General features: G+C 43.4%; 1 protein-coding gene across 3 annotated transcripts in view; it reads right to left on the bottom strand.

The window, feature by feature from the left end:
* LOC103885828 (mitogen-activated protein kinase 6-like) overlaps positions 1–15,015 on the bottom strand; it is a 63,145-nt gene that overhangs the window by 21,889 nt on the left and 26,241 nt on the right. The gene's annotated exons all lie outside the window — the stretch shown is intronic.

Below are 15,015 nucleotides of genomic sequence, written 5' to 3'. Positions count from 1 at the left end.
TTGGCCCGGGCTCCAGATTTCACTATGCTAGATTCTTGGTAACACTTAGGCTCATTAGGTTGTACCATTTCTGAAATGCCAACAAGTATGGGAAGGTTTATAATATTTTTATAGAACTCGAGTTTTATGAGGGGTAAAACATTAGTAACATCTGTCTAAAAGAATATATAAGAAGTCTGCAATGTGTTAGTTTGTTACAGAGCATGTTTATTTATTAACTATGCCTATCAATATCCAATGAACAAAAATCTAACAGCACAAATAAGTATGCGAATAATGCTCTTCAATTTATAAAAGTAAACTTGCACAATAATACCTATGAAAAGGTATTTAATGTGACTGATAGGAAAAGATTACCTTAAAAGAACATTTCAGATTGAAAAAACATGCTTCTCTGTTAATGTCAACTCTGAGGGGTGTGGAAAAACAAACTTACACACAATAGTGGTTAGAGTTTAAATTAGTACAAGAACTTCAGAGCAATTTGGCAGAAACATATAAATGAATAAATAAACAGCATACTCTATGACCTGGCCATTTTTCTTCACAGTAAACTCTCTAGAGAAATTCTCATTTTTTTGGTAAAGAAAATTAGAAACAACCTAAACTTCATAAAACAGGAGAACAGATAAGTAGTTATATGCATGCAAAATAGTTTTTTTTTGTAAGTACATATGTACATTGCAAACGTAAAACAAAAAAATGGAAAAAAAAAAAGAGACAAATACCAAATTCATAATGATTACTTGGAGGTTATTAAGGAAAGAGACCAGAATCATTTCTCTGCATTTTAATGTGTTATTTATTTTAAAATAACAAGCATGGCAGATTACTAGATTCTTACAGAGCTGGGTGGTATGTATATACAGGTTCGTTACATCAATCTCTGTTCGCTTAAAATATTTCATACTTTAAAAAATATCCTCTAAAAGGGCAGGAAAAAATAGCCTCAACTCCAGTAGATGGTTCCCTAGCCAGCCTGAAAAAAAATAAATGCAACTTGGTTCTTTCAGTTTCTTAATGGCCTAATCCTTGAATCTGCAGAGTACCCAGAGTACCAGATATAAGGCATTATGGAAAATAAGGTGGTCAGAATTCCTAACAAATAAGACCAGACAATATTTGAGGCAGAAAGAATAAAGTCAACAATTTATTCATTTAATATATAAACATATATTGAGTAACTACTACATGCTAGGCAGGAGCAAACCTGATATGAGCAAAAGGATTCTGGCCCTCAGTAAACTCAACTCATTGTCCAATAGGAGAAAGACAGCTTCAATAAAAACTGATACTTACTATCCTCCAGTTCTTTTAATAAATGAGAACGGGTCTTGTATCTGCTTAATATGAAGGACACTAATAGTAAAATAGCTTTCTTTTACTGTAACAGATGGCTTCTCCTCTGCAAGTTTTTCTCTGCTTCTCAGAAATCAGCCCCCCTAGCCCGCCCAAAAAAAAAAAAAAAAAAAAAAAAGTCCTAAAAATTCTGTAGCTTACCAGTCTATTTGTAACAAAACACTTAAAAAGTTTGTGAATAAACTTTTGAATTAAAAAAATATTTCAAGGCTGGACACGGTGGTTCACGCCTGTAATCCCAGCACTTTGGGAGGCCGAGGAGGGAGGATCACGAGGTCTGGAGTTCAAGACCAGCCTGGCCAATACGGTGAAACCCCATCTCTACTAAAAATACAAACAGTAGCCGGTCGTGGTGGCACATGCCTGTAATCCCAGCTACTCCGGAGTAAGGCAGGATAACTGCTTGAACCAGGGAGGTGGAAGTTGCAGTGAGCTGAGATCACGTCATTGCACTCTAGCCTGGGCGACAGAGCGAGACTCTGCCCCCCCGCTCCCCGCCAAAAAAGTCAAACAACTTAAGTCCAACATATCATTTGCCATTATCCAGCTGAGCCATTAGTCTTGTCTTTGGTCTTTAGCCACTGGATTTTCAATGCTGTTATGTGATCTAGTCCATGTGATTATGGAAGTAAGTAATAAAAATACATTTTGGGGCCAGGCGCGGTGGCTCACGCCTGTAATCCCAGCACTTTGGAAGGCCAAGGCGGGTGGATCTCCTGAGGTCGAGAGTTGGAAACCAGCCTGACCAACATGGAGAAACCCTGTCTCTACTAAAAATGCAAAAATTAGCCCAGCATGGTGATGAGTGCCTGTAACCCTAGCTACTTGGGAGGCTGAGGCAGGAGAATCGCTAGAACCTGGGAGGTGGAGGTTGCAGTGAGGTGAGATCACGCCACTGCACTCCAGCCTGGGCAACAGCAAGACTCCATCTCAAAAAAATAAAAATAAAAATAAAAATAAATTTTTGTATTGGTAAAAGTTTCAGATTTTTAAAAAGGGCTTTAATACTGCGTCTCCCTCCCACCAAGGTTTTTCTGTTTGTACACATCTTGATTCTTCCTGCTCCCCAGGAAATACCCTAGGAAAACCAGTTTGTTTGTTTGTTTGTTTGAGACAGGGTATTGTTCTGTCACCCAAGCTGGAGTGTAGTGGCCTGATCACTGCAACCTCTGCCTTCTGGGCTCAAGCGATCCTCCCACCTCAGCCCCTCAAGTGTCTGGGACTACAGGCAGGAGCCACCACACCAGGCTTTCTTTTTCTTTTCTTTTTTTTTTAAAGTATATGTACTGCTGAGGCAAGCAACACACACGGCTAATTTTTGTATTTTTTGTAGAGACAGGGTTTCACTATGTTTCGCAGGCTGGTCAAGAAAACCAGTATTTCTCAAAGGCTCCACTATTTCCAAAATTTTACATCTCTAGTCTCTACCTGAAATAGAATGCTTGTTCATGCCTACCCTTCCTGCCTTAACGTAAACAATTCCTTAAAGCTCAGTCATGTTTTACATTTCTGACTGTAAAATCAGTTCCACAGACAAATGAAATAAGAACAGTAAGATCTCCCAAGTTCTCTCTCAAACTTCTACTTCACTAGCAATCTAGTCAAGCACAAATGCTTTGTCAAAAATTACACCACTGTTATCTGACAGAATAGCACTATAGTAGGCGTTGTAGCCAGATTAGGAAAGCCATGAAAATGAGAGATCCTTACTTAAGGCCTCCATCCACATCTGCCCCACTTAAATTTTATTGAGACCAAGAAGCCTCACAAACTAGAAACTTCAAGGAGAGTGCCTTTTCAGAATTATCAGTGACTGGTCAGCACTTAACGCGGTAGAGTGGGTAAAAAATGATACTAGGGAAGGTAGGAGCTTTGCCTACACTGAGAACTGCAGAGCCATCACTATGTACTCAGATGATGAAGACTATACATTCTAACAAGAGAAGGTAGTATTTATAAACCAAACTGTAATTCCACTAGACAATGAGGATTATACCAATTAAACACCTGGGAGGGGAAAAGGATTTACAATGGCAGTGCTTGTTCAGTGATTCTGCCTCATTGCTCTGTGAGTAGTAGTCTTCAGGATCCTTCACTATCCATTAGACCAAATGCTGCTGGAGCGCCTTTTCAGCCAGGATCTTGGAAAGTAGACCCACCTTAATTAGTAAGTTGGGAGTCATGCTGTACCTCTACATCATACAGTGGATCCATTAAGTGTTTACAATTCAGTCATATTCCATTATTCGGTAAGTATTTGATAAGTATCTGTGTCAGTCAATCCCTTGGCAATGGGGATAAAATGGTGAGTAAAGAGAGACTTGGGCTCTGCCTTCGTGGAGTTTATCATGTGACTAGAGACAATTTTTTTTTAAAGAAGAAAAGTAAACAAGGAAATGAAGAAAGGACAAGTGGTACCAAGGAATGCTACAAGATACTACTGAGAGTCTGCACATTGGGGGTCTGACCTGATTAAGAAAGTGAAGATGTGTGTGCCTGGTAGCCATAAAAAAGGCAAGAGTAGGCCGGGCGCGGTGGCTCAAGCCTGTAATCCCAGCACTTTGGGAGGCCGAGACGGGCGGATCACGAGGTCAGGAGATCGAGACCATCCTGGCTAACACATTGAAACCCCGTCTCTACTAAAAAAAAAAAATACAAAAAACTAGCCAGGCGAGGTGGCGGGCGCCTGTAGTCCCAGCAACTCGGGAGGCTGAGGCAGGAGAATGGCGTAAACCTGGGAGGCGGAGCTTGCAGTGAGCTGAGATCCGGCCACTGCACTCCAGCCTGGGCAACAGAGCGAGGTTCTGTCTCAAAAAAAAATAAAAATAAAAAATAAATAAAATAAAATAAAAAAGGCAGAGGCCTCTCATGCTCTCCTAGTGACCCTAGAAAGAAAATTGTTCCCTCATCACCTTAACTCTTAGGGCAGTTATATTCCAAATTCTGATGTCTCCAACTACCTCCAACTTTCACGTCAACCATGGAGCTCCTTGGCCTGACTAAAGCATATATAAAACTCAGCTGGACCAGCAGATGGTCACTGCATCCTCTATCCACATCAGTGTCCTATTAATTGCCATTATCTCCACCATCTTTCATGCTTAATTTCATAAAGGCAAAGTTTAAAGCTTAGACCCAGGAAAAAACTGGGGCTCCATATTCTTTTTACATGTTCTACACACTTCAACAAGGGAGTAAAAAGGAAGGTAACATAAAGGGACCCTTTCCAGCATCTTTTCAATTTCTCTGCCTCCAAATAAATGCTACCCATTCCTACCAACCAGTGCTGATTCTGGGTGGTCTGGGGAGTGATCACTAAGTTTGATTAGCTGGTTTGATGTTGTTTTGTTTTTTTTTTGTTTTTGAGATGGAGTCTCGCTCTGTCGCCCAGGCTGGAGTGCAGTGGCTGGATCTCAGCTCACTGCAAGCTCCGCCTCCCGGGTTTATGCCATTCTCCTGCCTCAGCCTCCCGAGTAGCTGGGACTACAGGCACCCGCCACCTTGCCCGGCTAGTTTTTTGTATTTTTTTTAGTAGAGACGGGGTTTCACCGTGTTAGCCAGGATGGTCTCGATCTCCTGACCTCGTGATCCGCCCGTCTCGGCCTCCCAAAGTGCTGGGATTACAGGCTTGAGCCACTGCGCCCGGCCCGATGTTGTTTTGTTTTTTAAAACTTGGTGAATAAAAAGAAGTACAGAGAATAATTTATAAGAATAAAGTTGACTTTTTGCCTTATCTTTGGCTTTCTTTCAGTGATCTACCATGCCATGGAATTAAGAGCTCTCTATAATCCAGGCTGGATAGCAGCTTCCTAAATTTATAAGGCAGTTCCCTGAAACTGCATTAGCCACAACTGTCTGCTCAAGCACTGCTCTCTTTGCTATATTACTTCCTGCTGTCACCTGGTCTGCCCCCACACCAAGAGCAATGCTGGTACTGGGAGTCAAGACTAAGTATATAAAGTAATGAAATGCAAACAAAAGAAGTAACTTTACTTTGTCCTATCTCGCCAATCTATAGAAACTGAATTTTTTTTTTTCTTATTAAGGAGCAACTTGGCCTACCTATGTCAAAAAGGAAGTCTAGATGTGCAAAGAAAGTTTGAAGTAAGGGCCACAAACATAAAGGTTACTTTTCTGGCTTTCTCCTCAACCTCCTGCTCTGCTGCTTCTCTGGATAAATGCTGACATGGGTCATCTGGCCTGTTCACATTCACTGACAGCACTTCCCCCATCCCCTCTCCACAAAGGCTCTTACTCATTTTGCTCTTCTCCATCGACAAGCGAGTAATTTGAGTTAACAGGAACCTAGCCAGCCTCACATCTCCTCGGCCAAAACCCAGTTGCTTTTGGACTGAAGGGAAAGGTTGAGCTTTTCTTATATTCACCTAGGGCTATCTCCTAACCTGGCACAGATAAATGTAGCTGTAGCAAATTGGCCCTTCCCTGAGATCATGTCTCAAGCTCTCATCAAAGCTACTAAGTTTTTTGGGCAGAGAAGGCCAAGTGCTACAGCTTAGCTGCTTGCTCACTGCATTCTTGACAAAGCCCTTGCTCCTAACATATGGTGGGTGGCCGTAAGAGCTACCAGGGACCCTTTCAGGATTTGGACGTCAAGGAGGCTGGGAGTGTAAACTGTTAACAACAAATAATCTTAGGAACCTGGGAAGAGACACAGGACCTTAAATCTAAAATGCCAAAGTCTAAAAGGCTTTGGGTAGTATCAGTAACTATGCTTATCTACAGAGACAAACTTTCAAAGTCAGAGAAGACAGTAACAAAGTATTCAACTTAAAGACAAAACAGACTGGGCATGGTGGCTCACACTTCTAATCCTAGCACTTTGGGAGGCCAAGGCGGGCAGAATACCCGAGGCCAGGAGTTGGAGACCAGCCTGGCCAACATGGTAAAACCCATCCCTACTAAAAATACAAAAACTAGCAAGGTGTGGTGGCTCACACCTGTAATCCCAGCTACTCAGGAGGCTGAGGTTGGAGAATCGCTTGAACCTGGGAGGCTGAGGCTGCAGTGAGCTGAGATCGCACCACTGCACTCCAGCTTGGGCAACAGAGTGAGACCCTGTCTCAAAAAAAAAAAAAGCGCATGCCATTATGTTTATTTTGTTGCTTATCTCTAGTTGTTCATTTCCGGCATGGATGACTTACAGTAAATGTGTAACTAGATTACAACTAGTAAGTCTAGTTACAACCAGGCGGGGTGGCTCACGCCTATAAACAGCACTTTGGGAGGCCAAGGCAGGTGGATCACCTGAGACCAGTCAGACCAACATGGCCAAACCCCATCTCTAATAAAAATACAAAAATTAGCTTGGCATGGTGGTGCATGGCTGGAATCCCAGCTACTCAGGAGCTGAGGCAGGAAAATCGCTTGAACCTGGGAGGTGGAGGTTGCAGTGAGCCAAGATCGTGCCACTGCACTTCAGCCTGAGGGACAGAGCGAGACTCCATCTCCTAGTTACAGCTTTACTGTAAGTCATCCATATTAGAAATTCAAAAATTCATAGACCAGATAAACTAGTAATAACATCCCTATAGATTCTCCCAATTCTAAGTCTGTAACTTACAAAACCACAGAACAAGTCTTATATTCCTTTAGTTTTATTCCCAAGCCCTATGCTAATACGTATGCTCAGAATGGGAGAGATGTTATTTGAATTGTTGTATACTAAAGAAATACAATCCTTTCGGCCGGGCGCGGTGGCTCAAGCCTGTAATCCCAGCACTTTGGGAGGCCGAGACAGGTGGATCACGAGGTCAGGAGATCGAGACCATCCTGGCTAACACGGTGAAACCCCGTCTCTACTAAAAAATACAAAAAAAAAACTAGCCGGGCGAGGTGGCGGGTGCCTATAGTCCCAGCTACTCGGGAGGCTGAGGCAGGAGAATGGCGTGAACCCGGGAGGCGGAGCTTGCAGTGAGCTGAGATCCGGCCACTGCACTCCAGCCTGGGCGACAGAGCGAGACTCCGTCTCAAAAAAAAAAAAAAAAAAAAAAAGAAATCAATCCTTTCTACAAATTTATGGCTGGAAATTTTTAAATAATTATAATAACCCTTCATCCAATTTCTTATCTTCTTCCTGGCAGGAGGCTTTATTCTAAAATTCCTAACCTAATTAACATTAAAGAAACATTGGCGCAAATATAGGACAGGAGACATGTGCACAGCCTCTTTCTTCAAGCACCTTTGGACACCTGAGGATTCTAACCAGATGAAAATATAAATTTTCGTAGCAGTCAGGATAATAGATGGCCCCCAAAAATCTAAGTCGTGCTCATGCCACAAGTCCAACATAGCTGTCAGCCAAGCTGTTAAAGTACCTACCATCTCTACCAATGACATGCAATGTAGCAGAGAAAACAAGCAACAAAGCTTCCATCCAAAAATGACACCATTCACTTCTCTCATTTTACTGACTAAAGTAGGTCACATGGTCATACGTGTATAACCAAGGGAGTGAGGAAATGCAATCCCAACATGGGCCCAGAAGCAGAATGAGCCAAGATGTTTTTAAAACATCTTTTACACAGACTAAACAGATTCAACTCTCCCATCCCTCCATTACGTTTCATTCAACATTTTACTGAATGCTCACCATGTGCCAGGCATTGTTTTAGGCATTAACGTAGAGCAGAGGTCATTTTTTTTTTTTTTTTTTCAGTCTTGAGCTCATAGGAACACATTATTACTCCTGGAGCACAGGGACATGTAGTGGATTCCTCCCTATCTCACTAACATTTCACTTTTCTTTCTCTTCTTTCTAATAACGTTTTCACTCCCTTTTCTTTTGCCATCCTTCCCCAATCTAATCTAATCTGATTCTTCAGAACCTCTACTCTTCATTTTCCAGGGCACCATTCCCCTCCTTTTTTCTGTGGCTTTGTCTGTTACAAAAGGTGTGGGACTAAGTAGCTTTGGGGACATTTCCTAAGCATGGTACCTGGTAATTTGTAGGTACCCTAATTTATGTACTGAATGACTCAATGTAAATAGCATATGCTACCTGGCAGTAGAAAGCTTTGGAGAAGGGAAGTCCTATCCTCAAATTTTTCAGAATCTGATCACATTCTGATCTACCACTAGAAAACATCAGTGAAGATTCCTAGATATGGTATTTTCCTTGCCAGGCATTCCACCAGGACCCTCACTCTATGCGAATGCATAGGTCTGCCAATAACATGAAGAAGGCAGCTGGTTTCAACCCACTCAGAATGAAGAAATAAAACACTTCAGCTTTGTTACAGCTCTCATCTTATTTTGCTGAGGTAGTGGGGAGGGACTGTGCCACTGAAATAGCATCCTATATAATCAGTCAAGCAGGACTCTTAAAAAGTCCTATCAGCCCATCTAATACCAAAGAAGGTATAATGAAGATATGCAAGACCTTGACACTATTCTTCAGTCCATCCTAGCAGGGTTTAGCACCACAGCTTTTCAGACTACAGATCAAACATGATTGCTATTGTTTTTGAGCTAACTCTGGTGAGGGTCTAAAGAAGGTCACATTATGCAAGGCCATATAAAACATCTCTGGACTCTCATCAAACGGAGAGAACCATACGCTTAGTTGAAGATTCCCTTTCTCTCTTTAAGAGACAGGGTCTTGCTCTGTTGCCTAGGCTGTGGTGCAGTGGCATGATCAAAGCTCACTGTAGCCTCAAGCAATTCTCCCAGTAAGCCTCTCAAGTACCTGGGACCTTTAGGCATACACCACGCTTTTTTTTTTTTTTTTTTTTTTTTTTGTAGAAATGGGGTCTCACTATTTTACCCAGGCTGGTCTTGAACTCCTGGCCTCAAGTTATTCTCCCAGCTAAGTCTTCTAAAGCGCTAGGATTACAGATCAGCCCTGCATCTGGCCAATTCCCTAATTTTAAAAAAATTCAGAATGGCATATAATTTTGGAATATCCTTCCTCTTTATCTCTCATTTTCTCCAAACTGAAGAAGGCTTGCAAGATTTGGCTGCCCTGACTATGGAGTAGCCATTCTTTTATTCCTTTACTTTCTTAATAAACCTGCTTTCACAAAAAGAGGGGAAGGGGTGGGGAGGGGAAGAAAGGAAAAGGAAAAGGAAAGGAAAGGGGGAAAGAAAGGAAAGGAAAGGAAAAAGAAAAGGAAGGAAGAAAAAAAAGAAAGCTTGTGAGATTTGAAAACAAAATTTTAAGTTTGTTTCCTATCAGACCCATCTGAGAATTTGGCCCTACTGAAAGAGTCCAGTCTGATTTCACTAGGCTCGTGCCATGCTTTGAATGTGTCCCCCAAAGTTCATGGGTTGGAAACTTAATCCTCAATGCAAGTGTTGGGAGGTGGGGCCTAATAAGTGGTGATTATTAATCACTAGTAAGAAGCAGATGGGTTAATGTTATTATTGTGGGAGTAGGCCTATTACAAAAGCAAGTTTGGCCCTCTCTTTCTCTTCCACCCTGGGATGACGCAGAAAGGAGACCCTCACCAGATGCCAGCACCATGGTATCAGACTTCCAAGCCTCCAGAACTGTAAGAAATAAATTTCTTTTCTTTATAAATTACCCAGTCTCAGGTGTTCTGTTCTAACAACACAGAACTAAGTGGGACAGCTTATATTAAAAGAAATAAACCGTAAGTTTAAAGATCTGGTGTCTACTCCAGGATCTGTGGCTAAATCAGCTGTGTAGTCAAAGAATTTCACATTTTTATGTCTCAGTTCCTCATCAGGAAAACAAAGTGGCTAAACTACAGGATTTCTTCCTTCTTAAGAGACAAGGTCTTGCCCTGTCACCCAGCCAGAGCCAGGCAGTAGTTAGGAATACAGGCACACACCACCCCACCTGGCTTAAACTATATGATTTCTATGGTCTCTTCCAGCTCTCAAATTTTGTAATTCTAACAAAAGGCTCAGGATTTCCACTTCTGACTAGAATGCTCAAAGTTGCAAGACACCAAGCCTCACTCTATAAACTGCAACAAGCTGGATAAGCTACAAAAATCATAGTTTAAGAAACAAACAAAAAAACATCAGAGAGCTAAGGATGTAAAGAAATCTAAACAATAAATAAGCTAAATCAGAGAAAATGTCAAACCCTTCAGAAGTGAAGAGACCATAGCTATTCTCATTCCTGGCGAAGTGGCAGAACCAGGAATCCACTGACAGGATTAACGAGAAACCAGCCAAACCTATAATGAACTTAATTTTAATGGTTGCATGTGGACTCAGATAATGTATTAGAGAATCTGGAGAAGGCCCAACTACAAGCCCCAATGCTAACTCTTCTCTATGGGGTTTGTTTGTTTTTTTTTTTGAGATGGTGTCTTGCCGTCGCCCAGGATGAATTGCAGTGGTGCGACCTTGGCTCACTGCAACCTCCGCTTCCCAGGTTCAAGCAATTCTTCTGCCTCAGCCTCCCAAGTAGCTGGGACTACAGGTGCGCACCACCAAACCTGGCTAATTTTTGTATTTTTAGTTTCGCCATATTGGCCAGGCTGGTCTCAAACTTCTGACCTCACGAGATCCGCCTGCCTCGGCCTCCCAAAGTGGTGGATTACAGGCGTGAGCCACTGTGCCCAGCCCCCTAGGGGTTTTCAACGTGTGCAAGTCTGAGGGCAAGGAAAAAAAGCGGAGAGAATCCCATGAAAAGAGCCTCTACCATGTTCAAGGCAGCAGCCCTCTCTGTAGAAGGAGATCAAGACAGGAAGCATGGAATAAACACCTCTGAGGCATTCTGAGTCTTCAAGTCTTCAAAGAATGTAAGACAGATAGTCCTCCTAAGGCTAAGTCAAAGAATTAGGGCAAAATCAAGAGATAAGGAAAATCCTGAGTGAGACTAGAGAGCAAAGAGAATTTCCCAGCAGTCCAAAGAACCAGAATCTAGACTGAAAAGCAAAGCTTAAAGATTCAGTAAAGCAGAGGCACATGAAGAGATAACAAGGCCAGATGCAGTGGCTCATGCCTGTAATTGCAGCACTTTGGGAGGCTGAGGCCAGCAAGCAGATCACTTGAGTCTGGGAGTTCGAGACCAGCCTGGGCAACATGGTGAAACCCCATCTCTACAAAATATACATAAAAATTAGCCAGGCATGGTGATGTATGCCTATAGTCCCAGCTACTCAGAGGACTGAGGCGGAAGGATCGCTTGAGCCTGGGAGACATAGATTGCAGCGAGCCGAGTTCGAGCCATTGCACTCTAGCCTGTGCAACAGAGTGGGACCCAGTCTCAAAAAAAAAAAAAAAGATAATGGACAGCAATCCACAAATCTAGAAGTTCGATGAAACCCAAGCAGGATAAATACAAAAAAAATCCATACCTGGTCTGGGTGCAGTGGATCACGCCTGTAACCCCAGCACTTTGGGAGGTAAAGGCAGGCAGATCACAAGATGAGGAGCTCAAGACCAGCCTGACCAACATGGTGAAACCCTGTCTCTACTAAAAACACAAAAATTTGCCAGGCGTGGTGGTGCGCACCTGTAGTCCCAGGTACTTGGAAGGCTGAAGCAGGAGAATCACTTGAACCCAGAAGGAGAAGGCTGTAGTGAGTTGAAATCACACTACTGCACTCCAGCCTGTGTGACAGAGGAAGACTCCATCTCAATAAACAAACAAACAAACAAAAAACATACCTATGCACAGAGTGAAACTGTTGAAAACAAAAAGAAAAGGGAAGGAAGGAAGAGAAAGAACAACTCTTGGCCCCAGGGCACAGTGGCTCACGCCTGTAATCCTAGCACTTTGGGAGGCCGAGACAGGCGGATAGCCCAAGAGTTCAAGGCCAGCCTGGGCAACAGGGTGAAACCCCGACTCTACAAAAAATACAAAAATGAGCCACGCATGGTGGCAGGCGCCTGTCCTAGCCACTTGGGGGGTTGAGGTGGGAGGACTGCTTGAACCCAGGAGGCAGAGGCTGCCGTGGGCTGAGATCGGCCACTGCACTCCAGCCTGGGTGACAGAGCGAGACTCTGTCTCAAAAAAACAAATGACAAAAAAGAATGACTCTTAAAAGCAACCAGGAGTCCAGGCTCAGTGGCTCACGCCTGTAATCCCAGCACTTGGGAGGCAGAGGCGGGCAGATCACCTGAGGTCAGGAGTTTGAGACCAGCCTGGAGAACATGGTGAAACCCCATCTCTACTAAAAATACAAAATTAGCTGGGTATGGTGGTGCATGCCTGTAACCCCAGCTACTCAGGGGGCTGAGGCAGGGGAGAATCGCTTGAACCCAGGAGGCAGACGTTGCGGTGAGCTGAGATCGCACCACTGCATTCCAGCCTGGGGAACAAGAGCTAAACTCCATCTCCAAAAAAAAAAATAAAAGCAACTTGGAAAAAAAAGCAACCAGGGAAAAGAGAGAAAGTATACACTGGAGAAGAAGAGTAAGAATGATCGCTGATTTATCACCAGAAACAATGAAAATCAGAAGACAATAGAATATTTTTCAAGTACCAAAAGAAAAAAAAAAACAAAACTATCAACCCAAAAAGAAAATAAAGAAAAAACAAAATAAAAAACAAAACCTATCAACCCAGATGTATTAGTCACAGTTCTCGACAGGGACAGAAATAATAGGTTATATGTATATATGAAAGGGAGCTCATTAGCTTATTAGGGAGAATTGGCTCACAGAATCACAAGGCGAAGAAGTCCCACATCAGGCTGTCTGCAAGCTGGGGAAGAAATAAGCCAGTAGTGGCTCAATCCGAGTCCAAAAGCTTCAAAAGCAGGGAGGCCAACAGTGCAGCCTTCTATCTGCAGCAGAAGGCTGGAGAACCCCTGGCAAACCACTGGTCTAAGTCTAAGAGTCCAAAGGTCAAAGAATCTGCAGTCTGATGTTCAAGGGCAGGAGGAACAGAAGGAAGCATCCAGTACGGGTGAAAAATGAAAGCCAAAAGACTCAGCAAGCCAGCCTTATCCCATCTTCTTCCGCCTGCTTTGTTCTAGCCTCAGTGGCAGCCAATTGGATGGTGCCCACTCACACTGATGAGGGTGAGTCCTCCTCTCCCAGTCCACTGACTCAAAGGTCAATCTCCTCTGGCAACACCCTGACAGACACACCCAAAAACAATACTTTACCAGCTATCTAGGCATCCTTCAATCCAATCAAGTTGACACCTAATACTAATCATCACACCAGAATTCTGTATCTAAGGGAAATAACCTTCAAAAATGAAGACCTTTTCAAAAAGACAAAAGCAGAAAGATGCCAGGCACCGTGGCTTATGCCTGTAATCCCAGCTACTTCTCAGGAAGCTGAGGTGAGATAATCACTTGAGTTCAAGAGCAGCCTGACCAACACAGTGAGACTCTGTCTCCATTTTAAAAAGGAGGCTGGGCGCAGTGGCTCATGCCTGTAACCCCAGCACTTTGAGAGGCTGAGGCGGGCAGATCACCTGAAGTCAGGAGTTTGAGACCAGCCTGACCAACATGGAGAAACCCCCATCTCTACTAAAAATACAGAATTAGCTGGGTGTGGTGGCGCATGCCTGTAACCCCAGCTGCTAGGGAGGCTGAGGCAGGAGAATCACTTGAATGTGGGAGGCAGAGGTTGCGGTGAGCCAAGATTGCGCCATTGTACTCCAGCCTGGGCAACAAGAGTGAAACTCCGCGTCAAAAAACAAAGAAAGAAAAAAAGTATTTAAAAAAAAATGGATAGAATCTGTCTCCAGCAGATTTTCACTTCAAGAAATGCTAAAAGAAGTCCTTTAGGATGAAAGAAAAATGTAACCAACCCCAGATCTACAGAGAGGAATAAAAAACTCAGAAAGGGTAAACATCTCGAAAATATAAAAAGCCTATTAAAAATATCTATCCATGGCCAGGCGCGGTGGCTCACGCCTGTAATTCCAGCACTTCGGGAGGCCAGGGCAGGTGGATCACCTGAGATTGGGAGTTAGAGACCAGCCTGGCCAACATGCAGAAACCCCACCTCTATTAAAAATACAAAATTAGCCAAGCATGGTGGCACATGATTGTAATCCCAGCTACTCAGGAGGCTGAGGCAGGAGAATCGCTTGAACCAGGGAGTCGGAGGTTGCAGTGAGCCGGGATTGCGGAACTGCGCTCCAGTCTGGCGACAGAGCAAGACCCTGTCTCAAAAAAAAAAAAAACTTAAAAATTAAAAATTATTGGGCTGGGCACGGTGGATCACACCTGTAATTCCAGCACTTTGGGAGGCCGAGGTAGGCGGATCATGAGGCCAGGAGATCGAGACCATCCTGGCTAACAGAGTGAAACCCCGTCTCTACTAAAAATACAAAAAATGAGCCAGGCATGGTGGCGGGCGCCTGTAGTCCCAGCTACTCGGGAGGCTGAGGCAGGAGAATGGCGTGAACCTGGGAGGCAGAGCTTGCAGTGAGCCGAGATTACGCCACTGCACTACAGCCCAGGTGACAGAGCAAGACTCCGTCTCAAAAAAAAAAAATTATTTGTTCGTATTATAAAGGAAGTCATAGTACTGAACATGAAAATAAAATGTTGAAATTTTTATTTTATTTATATCTTGAGACAGGGTCTCGCTCGCCCAGGCTGAAGTGCAGTGGCATGAACATGACTCATTGCAACCTCCGCCACCAGTGCTCAAGGTGGGTGGACCACCTCAGCCTTTTGAGTAGCTATGCCCATGGTGTGAGCAGCCCCGCCTGGCTCAATTTTTTTATTATCTTGGTAGAGACAAGGT

This window comes from Papio anubis, chromosome 7 (assembly GCF_008728515.1).
Source record: "Papio anubis isolate 15944 chromosome 7, Panubis1.0, whole genome shotgun sequence".
Taxonomy (NCBI): domain Eukaryota; kingdom Metazoa; phylum Chordata; class Mammalia; order Primates; family Cercopithecidae; genus Papio; species Papio anubis.
This window is presented reverse-complemented; position numbering and strand designations above follow the sequence as displayed.